This window comes from Acomys russatus, chromosome 25 (assembly GCF_903995435.1).
Source record: "Acomys russatus chromosome 25, mAcoRus1.1, whole genome shotgun sequence".
NCBI classification, from domain to species: Eukaryota; Metazoa; Chordata; class Mammalia; order Rodentia; family Muridae; genus Acomys; species Acomys russatus.
In genome coordinates, this window is record NC_067161.1 from 141,702 (window position 1) to 154,541 (window position 12,840).

Sequence of the window (12,840 nt, forward strand, 5' to 3'; positions counted from 1 at the left end):
TTCGCCAAGCTGAAACCTCCGCCTCCCCCAAAAGGTATGTGACTTGCAGGAGGCCACTCAATACTGATAGGCATCGTGTTTTCAGTGGGCAGCAGCACAGTCCCATTTTACACAGAAGGAGGAAGATTAAAGGGGTCGCTCGCCTCGACAAAGTTAAAACAGCTAGTAAGAGTTGTTGGAACAGGGATTCATCCCGGACTTAATAAACTATTCCCGTAAGACGACTCAACTCTTGTCAGATTACTGCCTCCATGCCCAACTTCTCTTCCCTATCATAGTCTCAGGAAATGATCCCGGGTTTGAGGGATGTGTTGGTAGCACTGGCTAGGAAATGGGAAGGCACCCGGTTTGGTCCTTGGGTAACCAGTGAGTTCAAGGCTGGTCACTGAAATCCAGTTAGATGTCTTTATGGGTTAGTGCAGGAGACAGATCATAGATTGGCTCCCATTCTAGCTTAGAGCAGTTTGGGGATTGGTTAAGCAATTGTTTGATTGAAATCCTATCAAGAATTTTTTGGTCTAATGTCTTGCAATATATCAGAGAGATTGAATGAAATGCAGAAAGGAAGATATCCATAGGCCTCTAAATGGTCCAAGGTTGAACCTTTACCCCCCGCCCCCAAGCTGGCCCTACCCCATCCCGACGCGGGCATACCTAGGTGGGCAGCGCCAGAGGAGCTGCCGGCAGAGAGGGCAAAGGCGGAGTTCCCAAGGGCCGCGCTTGATCTGTCTCTGAGCAGAGGGCATTGCCAGCAAGGCCTGGCAGTTGGCCTGCCTCCCCAGTGCAGAGGACAGTGCAGCCACCTAAGCTGGGCCCCTGCGGCAGGATGTGGCCATCCCGGCCAGCCAGCGGCAGCTCTTCAAGCTCGCCCTGCACTCTCAGCCTTTCTCCGCTAATCCCGCCTTTCTCCCCCCCCCCCCCCCCCCCCCCCCCCCCCCGAGCCTGGTCCGGCCCTGCCCCGGCCCCGCCCTGGTTCTTCCCGCGTCCCGCCCCATTCACACTCTCCCCAAGCCCTGTTTCTGAGGACTCCTCCCAAGACACTCCCAATGGCAGCCTGCTGGGTCCCTCTCGGTTAACCCTCTCTGCTCTAACAGCTGAACTGATAGGGAACAGGAGAGGCGCAGGTGTGAGGGTCTCTGGCACCTGAGAGAGCTCCTTCTTCCTCGTGTGAAATTAGCCAAGTTGGGAGGAGGTATTCCATCTCCAAATGCCGGAGGGGACTTAAGAGGAGAGGAGACGCAGTGATGTAGATAATTGTTTTAACAATCTCTTGGAGACTGTGGCAGCTTTTAAGTCTCCTTCCCATTCATGATCTGACTTGATTCAGCAAATATTCACTTATCATCTTCTATGTGCCTGGCATTATAAGAACTGGAGAGGACTTAAAAATAGTGCTAGACATATACGAACAATTAAAAAGCAGATCTCTCTCTCTCTCCCACCCACCCTCTGTGTGTGTACATGCTTGCGTGCGTGCGCGCATGTGTGTGTGTGTGTGTAACTCATTTGTTTAAGTGAACTCCATTAACTTGTGCCTCAAGATTCCCATCTGTAAAGCATGGAAACCACAAACAGTTGTTAGAATATCAAATGTGGAAACACTTGGAATATCAAATGTCAAACATTGGACAAGGATCTTTTTTAAAAAAAAACCTTCCGCTACTGCAGTATTATTAATCTGGATAAACTTGTTGCGTTCCTTCAGTAAACATGCAAGTCCTTAAATTATTTCATATTTTAGCTGAGTATGAAATCCGTGTGATCCTAAAGAACCAACCACTTGTCTGAGCCTGTTCCCTCATCTAAAAATGAGTCTGTCAACAATGACTTCTAAGTGTCACTGTATCCAATAATACCTAACATTTGGGGGAAAGTGAATGGGTCGGGAGAAATAGATCCTGCCTGTATTTATTTAGGGCAGGATCTTCGGTCCTTGCTGTTCTTGCACTATTTCTATTTCTGTGAATTTTCCTCTGTGATATTTAGTTCAGTGTATGCAAACCCAGGGCCCAGCAGCTTCTGTCGCTTTTCTTTCTGAGAGGATAAAATGGGCCACGGGGACAGGGGAGGGCTGCATGCTGACACATGATCAAGCCATGACCCAGGTCCTCTGACTTCTACTGACCCTGACCTCTGGCCTTCAAGGGCATTTGGGCTCCAGAGCTCTCTTGTTCTGGATTCTTTCTGACCTGGGTGTTGTGCACATCCAGGCTCCCTGCCTCCCAGAAGGCACTGCACCTGAAGGGCAAGAGCAGTGGCCTTCTGGTCCTCCTCTCCAACGGCAAAGCAGAAGCTGGCAAGCAGTGTGTATGCAGAGGACCCGCAGGAGCTCCATGAGGGCTGGGAAACCAGTGGCTGCAAAGGGTGTTGAAGAGAGGGGTGTAGGGGTGATGCTCAGAGAGGCAGGGTTCTTAGGTTAATTGTCTCCATGGCTCAGATAAGACTCTACCAACTGGAAGCAAAGTTATTATGATCAGAATAGTTTGTGTGACTGCGGAGGCAGGCAGGACGAAGTGTCCATAGTGTGGCACCATGCCAGGCACAAAAAGATATCAGCACGTGATGGAGACCCCTGAGCCTGGAGAATGGGAGGGGAGGTCCTTTCTCAGTTTTAGCCTTCTGCACTGATTCCAAAAGTAGTTTTAAATTTGGACTGGCCTCAACTCTGGACTTCTCTTCCATCCCTCTTCTTCTTCTTCTTCTTCTTCTTCTTCTTCTTCTTCTTCTTCTTCTTCTTCTTCTTCTTCTTTTGCTTTTGAGACAAGATCTAGCCCATTCTGGCCTCACACTTGCTATGTATCTGAAGATACCCTTGAACTCCTGATCCTACTGCTGTCACTTTCCAAATGCCGGCATTACAGGCACACATTCCATGGCAGACACCCTTTTCCTTATCTTTCCTTGTGATCTTCCTTCCCTAATAGAATGACAACATCACAGGAAGACTAAGTTCTTGGTTATGAATGGTGTGTGTGTGTGTGTGTGTGTGTGTGTGTGTGTAGTATGTGAATCCAAGCCAAACAGTGTCCTACTGCCACTCCCACCTCCAGTCCAGCAGGTATAAAACAGACTTTGGCTTCCTGACCCTCCCCTTGGGCCCCTTTCTCTTAGTTGTTAGGGTATGGAGCAGCTGTGCCAATCACAGAGAAGTCCAACCCACTGACCCATGGACAAAGCAGACGCAGAGAAAATTGTTCACTTGCTGGGACAGTGTGATGCTGAGATATTCCAGGAGAAGGGGCAAGTCATGCCCACCTACCAGGTGACCCAAAATCGAGCCTTGGACACTGCAAACAGAGATGCCAAGCCAGCCACATCTCAACCTCTCCCTTCCTGATACTGGAAATATTGAACCCTCTCCTCCATCCCAACCCATCATCCTCTGTTTTCTTTTGTCCCCCATTCCCATGTTTTCTTTTTTTATTTATTTATTTATTTATTTATTTATTTATTTATTTAATGAGGTGGAAGGATTTGTTCCTTGGGGAAATGTGTGGAAGTCAGAGGACAACTTTTGGGAATCAGTCTGCCCTTTCACCACATAGGGCCCAGGGATTGAACTCAGATCCTCAGGCTTGGCCACACTCCTTTTACCCACTGAGCCATCTCACTGCCTTCCTCCTACCTCTATCCTCATTTTCTTCAAACTGATTCTTGTCCACTCTCTGCAGAGTGTGTGCTTTCTGTACAGTGAGTAGTTCTGATGACGATGTTGCAAGTGGCTGGCAAAGTCCAGGAAGTTCTGAAGGTACAAACACTCCACCTGGTTCTCATCAAAACACTCTGTTCCCTCTAACTTCCTCTTTCCTGGGTCTTCATCTTTCCCCGACCCGCGGGTCCAGTTATTCGTGGAGCGGCGAGGAGGGTCGCGACCTGTGAATAAAGAATGGGCGGGAGAGAGACAGGGCCCAGGGAAACATTGCTTGTTGAGGGCCGTTTATTGTAAGGGGGTATTCAAATTTAAAGTGAGCTTCTGGGAGAGCGGGGGTAGGAAGGAATGCAGTGGAAAGTTACAAAACCTTCTGGGCCAGGCCCAAGGGCAGCAGGTGTGGAGTGGGGCGATTATTCAGAAGTCGTGATACACCGAATGTTCTCTTTCTCAAGGTCAGGCTGGCTCTTTTGTGGTTGCCAGGCAGAATAATTATCTCAAGTATGCAGACAGCTGTGGCTTTCAGCCAGCAGGGCCAGGTCCTATGGTTCCTGACATTCATGTCTCATTTTTATAAACTTCAATTCTTTATTTGCTTGGTCTTCCCTTTGGATATTTACTGCTACCTTAGTCATCGATAATAGTTATGATAGCTACTAGATGAATAATACTTTATCATCGGCTGTGCATCTGCTTTTTAAATTGTGTGTGTGTGTGTGTGTGTGTGTGTGTGTGTGTGTGTGTGTGTGTGTTGGTTTTGCCCGCATGTATGTCTGTGTACTACATGTGTACCTGGTGCCCATGAAAGGCAGAAGACTGTGTTAGATCATCTGGAACTAGAGTTACAGATGGTTGTGAGCTGCCGTGGTTGCTGTTGTCAATCAAACCTGGGACCTCTGGAAGGGCAGTCAGTGCCTTAACTGCTGTGCCATCAGCCCCAGCAATGCACTTTCACACTCAAAACCTTCACAAACGTCTGTAAAGTAGGCATTATAATTCTTTAAAAGTGTTTTCTTTTTCCAGACCAGAAAACAAAGAAAGGATGGTTGCAGTAGATTACTCAAATGTCCCCGCTGATGATTGACGGCTGCTGCTGCTTTGATTATTTACTTTTATTTAATTGACAAAGCTGCTCTCAAGTCCCTTCTGGAATAAGTACAAATTTTAATAACTAGTTTAGTCAGAGAGGAGAGCGAAGAGTGTCCTTCTACAAATCATTGTTCACTTTACTACCTCACATGGCTTATGTTCTGCTCAATTTTATAATGAGAAGAGTAAGGAGTTATAAGTCTTCTTCCATTACTGACAAGGAGGAAGATAATTCCTCTCTCCTGAGCTGGGCCTCTTTCCTTCCTTGGGATCCAGATGGGGCCCTGGTAGTGTGGAGTGGATGGGGGACCTCTGGCCGGATGGCATTCCTCATGTTTGTGAATACCTTAATTCCCTGTTTGGCCCTTCTCCTTCTGGGCATGATCCTGGGAACCATAAAGCTCACCTGAGATAAGTCCTCTCCATAGATATAGTCTCTCCCCACCTCCTCTCTAAAACCTAGAGCCCTATTGGAGCCCCCGCCCCCACCTCTCTTGTTAGCATCCCCACACCTCATGAATCATTAATGGTCTCCAAGTTGCTTCTTTTAGTGGCAGGCTCCAACTAAGAGTTAAATGTTGCCTAAGAAGATCATTCTGTGCCCCCAATTCTCCAGGAATTAAGAATCTGTTACATCCTCTATTTGTTCCCTTTTCATACCTGCTTCTGCCAGACAGGTCTCTATTAACCCACTGATGAAAGGTCCAGGACAAAAAACTCTTTACATGTACCTCATTGCAGGAGGCGACAGGTCAGTTCCCTTGACCTGTGCAGGTGGCCTGTATTTTAGAAACTGATTTTGAATGTGTTTAGTCAAAGACTATATTGAACCTGCCTCAGTTTCCACCATCCCTTCTTGCCTTGTGTCTGGACCCTTCAAAGATATTTATTGCCTTCATGGCACTTGCAGGTATTTGAAGTTTTTTATTTATTTTTTAAATCTGTGGTGAGTCTATCATGGCACCTGATAAACAATAGGTACCAATTCAATGACAGCGTTCCTCCAATCCTTTCTTTTAGTGTGCCCTTCCTTAAGCAGCTGTAAGTATCTGCTTCTTAGCCTGTGCCACTGACGTTGATTGGATTTACACTCTTAGGTTTGCCGTGGCCTCTCAGGAACGGACAGAAGATAACACCCTACACGGGGCTGAGGAGCTGAAGTAGTTCTGTGTTTTCTGTTACCACTCACTTAGAGATGCCCATACGTTCCTTTTCATGGGGTTGGAAAAAACCCAACTTTCTGGCAAGGGTTGGCTCCTCTTTTGGTCCTGATTTTCTCACACACTAGATTTGTATGTTCCCTTGGAAATCCTAATGCACTCCCCCTCCATTCCTAGGTGGCTGCTGGGAAGAAGAGAGTGACTGTCATAGGCACTTCTGTGGGACTCTCTGAAAGGACAGGATGAGTGGAGGGAGGGGGTGGGACTAGAATGGCACAGAAGGTAGATTGATGAGATGGGTGCTGGGAAATAGAAAGCATACACACAGGATTTGATTTATTTGTTTATTTTTACCAATTTGGATATGTTTTATGGCTACGAAAAGAGGAGGAGAGGATTTCAACTCAGAATAGCTGTGTATTGATTCCACTTCGGGTATTAAAATTTTGTACTTCTCTTTCACTACCTATGTCCACTAGTTCCTCGTGTTTGTCCATCCTGGTAAAGGGTTTCTGTTTATTTATAAAAGCAGAAGCCAAGAAGAGTGATTTCCTTATAACATTTTCACTTCTGCCCTAAGCTTGGGTGCTATAAACCACACATCAGACTCTACGCTTACATAAACAGTGACAGTTGGAAGGAATGTTGCCCCAGTGAAGTACAGACAAATAGGACTTGCCGGATTTTATGCAATATTTATGGTAATTAATTTATAGAGTTCCTCATTCCAGCATTGATACTTAAAATACAGGGTAATTCTATTTAACATTTGTTCTCATCATAGAACATTACAAATATGTAGACAGGGAGCATAGCCCAGTAAGCCCACATAATACCATCATCTACCGTCCATGATTTTCCAGACCTTGTTGATGGTGTTTCACTTGTATCCTAATTTATTTTCCACTATCCCCCGCTACTAATCCAATTATCATTTCTTCATTGGTAGAAGATACTGTGAATGTTTTAAGAACGAGGTCGTTCCATGAAGTACAACACCGAATCTACAGCCAGGCTTGTTCCCAGTACTCTTTATAACTAATCATTTCTGAGATTAGTGAGGGACGGCTCAGACGTTTCCTCCTCTCTACAAGCAGATACACTTCCAGTGATGCTTTGCTTTCTTTTAGACGGAAGGGTTGACACAAGACTGCCTTCTTTTTAGTAAATGAAGTATAGAGATAGTTTTCTGATAAAGCATCACTCTTTAGCAGCTTTAGGGTACGTATCATGTAGGCCAAGAAAAAAGAGGACCAGCCATATAGCTTAGAGCAGCCAGTGCAATTCTCTAAAGCAACCCCTTGGATAGATATCGAGAATTCTTTTTGCTTTCTATCATTAGCAGTAGCATGACCATCGTCATACTTCATATCTGTAGCTTCTCACCTTCTGAAGATGAGCACAGGAGAGGAATTGCTAGATCCTGGATCTCTGAAGGAACCAACAGGAACTTCTCTAAGAAGGCTTCATCCGGCATCTTTGTTCCTGGTACCTTGATGTGGAACCTGTGCTCAGGTGCTGAGGAATGCTGAGGATCATGCTAGATGAGCAACTGCATTCAATTTAGTGCTTGAGGCAATCAGAGAACAGTATACTTGCATTGATTACTTTTCTGCTTCTGTGATGAGATCCCATGATCAGAGCAACCAGGGAAGTTTGAATGAGAATGGCCCCATAGGCTCATAGATTTGAATGCTTGGTCATGAGGGAGCGGCAAGGCTTAGGAGACGTGGCCTTGTAGGAGGAAGCGTCTCACTGAGGGTTGGCTTTGAGGTTTCTGAGGTTCGAGCCAAGCTCAGTGGGTCTGTCTTCCTATTGCCTACAGAACTGGATGTAGTACTCTCAGCTGCCTCGCCAGCACCATGTGCACCCATGTGCCACCATGTTCCCCACCATGTTGACAATGTACTAATCCTCTGAAGCTGTAAGCTAGCCCCAATTAAGTGTTGTCCTTTATAAGGGCTCCCATGGTTATGGTGTCTCTTCACAGCAAGAACACTGTCTAAGACAGCTTCCTATAGAAGAAAGAGTTTATTTGGGACTTAAAGTCTCAGGGGCGTAGGGTCTGTGGCCCTCATGGCTCTAGGGAGCATGGCAGCAAGCAGGCAGGCGTGGTACTGGAGCAATGGCTGAGAGCTCACATCCTGGACACAGGCATGACGCAGAGGCTTTGAAACCTCAAAGCCCACCCCATAAACACAGCTCCTCCAACAGTGCTGCACCTCCTACCCCTTGTCAGTTCCCTCAGCTGACACATATGCGCCTGTGGAGCCACTGTCATCCAGTCCATCCCTCACCCTCCACCCCCCCAACCCCCACCCCACCCCCCCACCCGCGCAGTGCTAGTCAGAAAACTGAAAACCTGACTGCCCTGAGGAACATGTGTGTGTAGTGGACACCTCTCATCCCTGAAGACATGAGAAAACCACTGAGAGATTGGGGGTGGGCTACACGATCTATCAGAAGGCAGAAGAGGGGTGGACAGGTGTGGCTGTAGGTTGTGTGCAAAAGACAGTATAATAACAGTAATAATCCTTTATATTTGGACAACACTTTATAGTTTATATGGGGCTTTTACATGCATTTTCTAATTTAAGCCAAACAATTGCCCTGTACAAAAATCAGAGCAGGAAGGAAAAAAAAAAAACATATAATTTGTGTGGGAGGACATTGTAAAGTTTAAAATAACAAAAGTGTAGTGCTATTGTTAGGCTAGACTGGTCAAGACCAATGACTGACCCAACTGCTAAGTAAGACCTACGAAGGTCAGAGCAGGCTGGACACACTCACAGTGTTGCAGCAATGGGGTCTCTATCAGCCATAAGCAGATTAACATCTCCCCAGGACAGGAGGATGTGTCACTGCTGAGCTAGCTACGAGAGCCACCTAGAGAACCTGTGAGTGTGTGGGTTCCTGGATCAGTGGGCTGGAAGTGGAGGCTAGAAGCCCTCCATCTGTCTGATCAGGCTCTCCTGCTGTGTGAACAAACTTGTAACCATTGTTCTAGAACAGTTTCTAAGAACTGCAGCTGAAAGACTTTTACTTAGGACTAATCAGGTGGCATTGTTTGCCTTGTGAATCTATGGATCCAGGCTGACAAAAGAAATCCAGCCAACTCAGTTGTTTTGTCACAAAGTAGGAGCCTTTTGCAAATGGAATTTCTAAGTCCTTTAAAATAATTTGCAGAATTTCACACCAGGAACTGCTGTGAGATACTGTGCATTGGTACTGGAGGAATGTGTTATTTCTTCCAACCAGAAGTCGGGCATCTCTACTGGTGGACAAACACAGAATACAGTGTCAGCAAGGCTCCACGAACAGAGGTGCAGGTAAGTCTGCCAGCCCAATACTCAAGCGAAGCTGGAACTGTTCCAGCCCACGGTGGCTGCGTTCATGTCGTAATAGTTAGTGTACATCCGGTTCGGGCTGATGCACGCACAGCAGCTCGCTGTAGGTGCGATTCTGGGCGCTGCCGATCTTGCAGATGCTGTGGAGGCTGCAGAGGGCACAAAGGTCATTCATGCCACTGTAAGTCATGAGCTGGTCCTGGACCACGTGCACTGCGATGTACTGTGCGGGTTGCCGGTGACCTGCGCCAGCCCCTCTGGCACAGAGGCGCGGGGAACATTGGCATCGGCATGGTGGTGAAGGGACTGGACTGTGCGGGCTGACTGGAGGACGAAGAAGGAACGTCGTGTTGCTATTTTAAAGAGACTCAAACTTTAAAATCAAAGCCAAGGGACTCTTGGTTAGGACTCAGCCTTATCATGTGTGAGAGTATGACGTGAGCATTGGGCCTCATCTCTCTATGTTTCATTTTTCTCCTCTGAAAAGCACTTCTGTCCTGTACTAATGGCTGTATATATATATACATATACTTAAGGATTTTCTTTTTTTTTTTTTTTTTTTTTCAGTTGTTGTTGTTGGTGGTGGTGGTGGTGGTTTTTCAAGAAAGGGTTTCTCTGTGTAGCCTTGGCTGTTCCAGGCTCAATTTGTAGACCAGGCTGGCCTCAGACTCAAGCGGTCTGCCTGCCTCTGCCTCCCTGGGTGCTGGCACTGAAGGCATGCTGTTACTACTAGGAAAATTTCTAACGCTTTGCTGTTTCTTTCCTGTCACTTTTTCTTCCCTGAAAAATTAATTTGTGGACCACCCCAACAGATAAGTACACCTTACAAACCTACAAAAATGTTCACCATTCCATCCAAATTCATATATGTCCTTACATACCAACTGTTACTTTAATACACTTGTTGCCCTCACCTAAACTATATAATCATGTTAGTTGTCAATCTGACGCTTGCCCCTGAAGCTGAAATGGTAAAGTTAAAAAAACATAAACAAAAATAAGCAAACAAACAAGCAGAGGAAATGGAGACAGTAGGCTGTTGTAAGGACTGAGATCTCGAGCCTTTCTGTGTCTGTGGTTTAGTAGATATTCAATCTGGTTGAGTGCAAAAGTGATGGCCCTCAGATCTCTCTCAGTTAGTGTCTATGTATACCCCTTGTCAAAATGGTATGAAAATGCCGTACCAAAACCCGTTACTTTACATCTGACCTAAAAGAGAACTAAAAAGATTAAATTAATATTTTTAAATGATAACTATTGATCCCCTTTCCCATTCCTTTGTAGTGAAAACGCTGTTCAATCCCGCTCCTGCCACTGCTAACCTGGACCCCCAGTCCTACACCCTCTCCAGTGTGTTCTGCTGCAATGACAGTGAGGTAGAGACAGCTGGTTGGTTCCTCTGTTGGATAAAACAAAGAGGCAGGACCAGCTGCATCAGTTTGAGCACATGTGAATTCAGTAAAAAGAGATTTTCACTGTTTAGGGGTGGAGGAAAGGAAATTACTAAGCTTTGTGTGACCATAAAGGATTCTGAGGCATGCCCCATAAGCTGACACTGACTAGCCCTCTGCCAGTTTTAGCGCCTTCCAGTCCACAAATATTGACATATTGTTTTCTTTTTAATTATTGCACATTTTCTAGACTAATTTGTTTTTCTATGTAACTTTGGCTGTCCTGGAACTCACTCTGTAGACCAGGCTGGCCTCCAACTCAGAGATCCACCTGTCTCTGCCTCCCAAGTGCTGGGATTAAAGGTGTGCACGTAGCTAGACTAATTAATAATAAAGTTGCCAAGTTGAACAAATTAAAATACAGGATGCCCAGTTACATTTGTATATCCAATAATCAGTGAAAAAAACATACAGACTATTTGTTGTTTTCCTGAAAATCAAACTTAACTGAGCTTTTTTGTATTTTATCTGGCAACTGCAATTATTATACAACTCCTGGGGTGGCTGCTGCCTTCCAGTGTCCAGCTCATGCGACGGAAGTGGTGGAGAGATGCAGGTTCCCACAGAGGCTGCTGCACAAGGAAGGCAGTGTGTTGCCCAAGGGTCATAATGTGCACGTCGCAGAACATACCTGTCAGTGTAGGGGTATAACCTACTCTTCTATAAGTACTGTTAGGAATGAGGTCTCAGAGAGTCGCCATTGTTACAGAAAGCCAGCTACACTAGAGTTCTGTCATCATTGAGATGCAGCAAGCACAGGGAGAAAGGTAGTCAGGAAAGGTTAGCTTTCCTTTGGTTCTAGGGCTAAATCAAGGTCTAGGCTTTCTTAACCTGCTTGCTCGACAGTTTCATCTGTCAGAACATACAGGAGAGAGAAGGCTGCTACGTGGAAACTAATTTTAACAAACCACAGTAGGGTATGCAACATTTTTGAGCAACTACCATGGCTAGGCACTGGGCTACGAAAAAGGAATTGTAGGAGACAGTGACCATTTCGCAATACAAGGTTACATTACTCTCAACCACCAGAAGGGCTTAGAGTTCCCTAGTGACACTTAAAAGACACTATATTTATTCTTCAGAAAGTTGTTTAATCAGCTCATCTACCTTTTCCACTAAATTTCAAATTTCATCTGCCTTATTGTGTCCTGTCCCTGTTTGTATACTTACCTAATGCAATAAGTTCTCCAAAGCAACATTCATGATTTCCATTCTCAGCTGCCACAGATGGAGAATTCAGATAGGGCCCAGCATGGCTTGTCCTCACTCTATGGTCCCTGTGGCGAAGGCTGAGGGATTTTTCACTCATGTTTGACAGTTGGTACTAGTGTTGCCTGGTGCACAGTGGTACTGTCAGTCAGAACACACACACACACACACACACACACACACACACGGTATTGACAGAGGTTACAGAGTTTTAAGAAGATGTCACTGAACATCTCTGAAACTAAATCAGTGAATTTTGCAGACAGAAGTGGTCCCAGTAACACAGATTAACACAAAACTTATTAAGATGGCTCACATTCTGTTCCCAGCACCCACACAGTGGCTAACAACCATTTTTTTAAACTCAAGTCCCTGTTCTGGTGGCCTCCTCAGGCTCCTCCTGTGCACACTTGGTACATGGACATATACTCAGGCACACACACACACATGTACCTAAATACTTAAAATTTAAAGATGGCCTCAGAGTACAACCAATTCAGACTGAAAGGGACCACTCAGAAGACGGAAAGAGAAGGTACATGGCCAAGATGAGGCTCAGAGTGAGCAGACACTTGAGGAATGATTTTTTATATGGCAAAAATATTGATTTGGGCATGTTCAGAGCAAATAAAAGTGAAGTGTAGTCCCATTCTTAGGAATACACAGCATGTGATTAAACTGTATTACAGAAAAGACAGAACTTGGTAATATACTTTAAAAGCTTTTTTTATTTTATATACATTGGTGTCTTGCCTGCATGTGTGTCTATGTCAGGTGATCCCCTGGAACAGGAGTTACAGGCAGTTATGAGCTGCCATGTGGTGTTGGGAATCGTACCTGGGTCCTCTGAGATAACAGTCAGTGCTCTTAACTCCTGTGCCATCTCTCCAGCCCCTTTAAAAGTGTTTTACACATTTTCTGTGTATATGTGTGCT

General features: G+C 45.6%; 1 pseudogene; it reads right to left on the bottom strand.

Moving 5' to 3' along the window:
* Positions 1–9,248: 9,248 nt before the first annotated feature.
* On the bottom strand, positions 9,249–12,005 carry LOC127208592 (macrophage migration inhibitory factor-like; annotated as a pseudogene).
* Between the last annotated feature and the right edge of the window lie 835 nt (positions 12,006–12,840).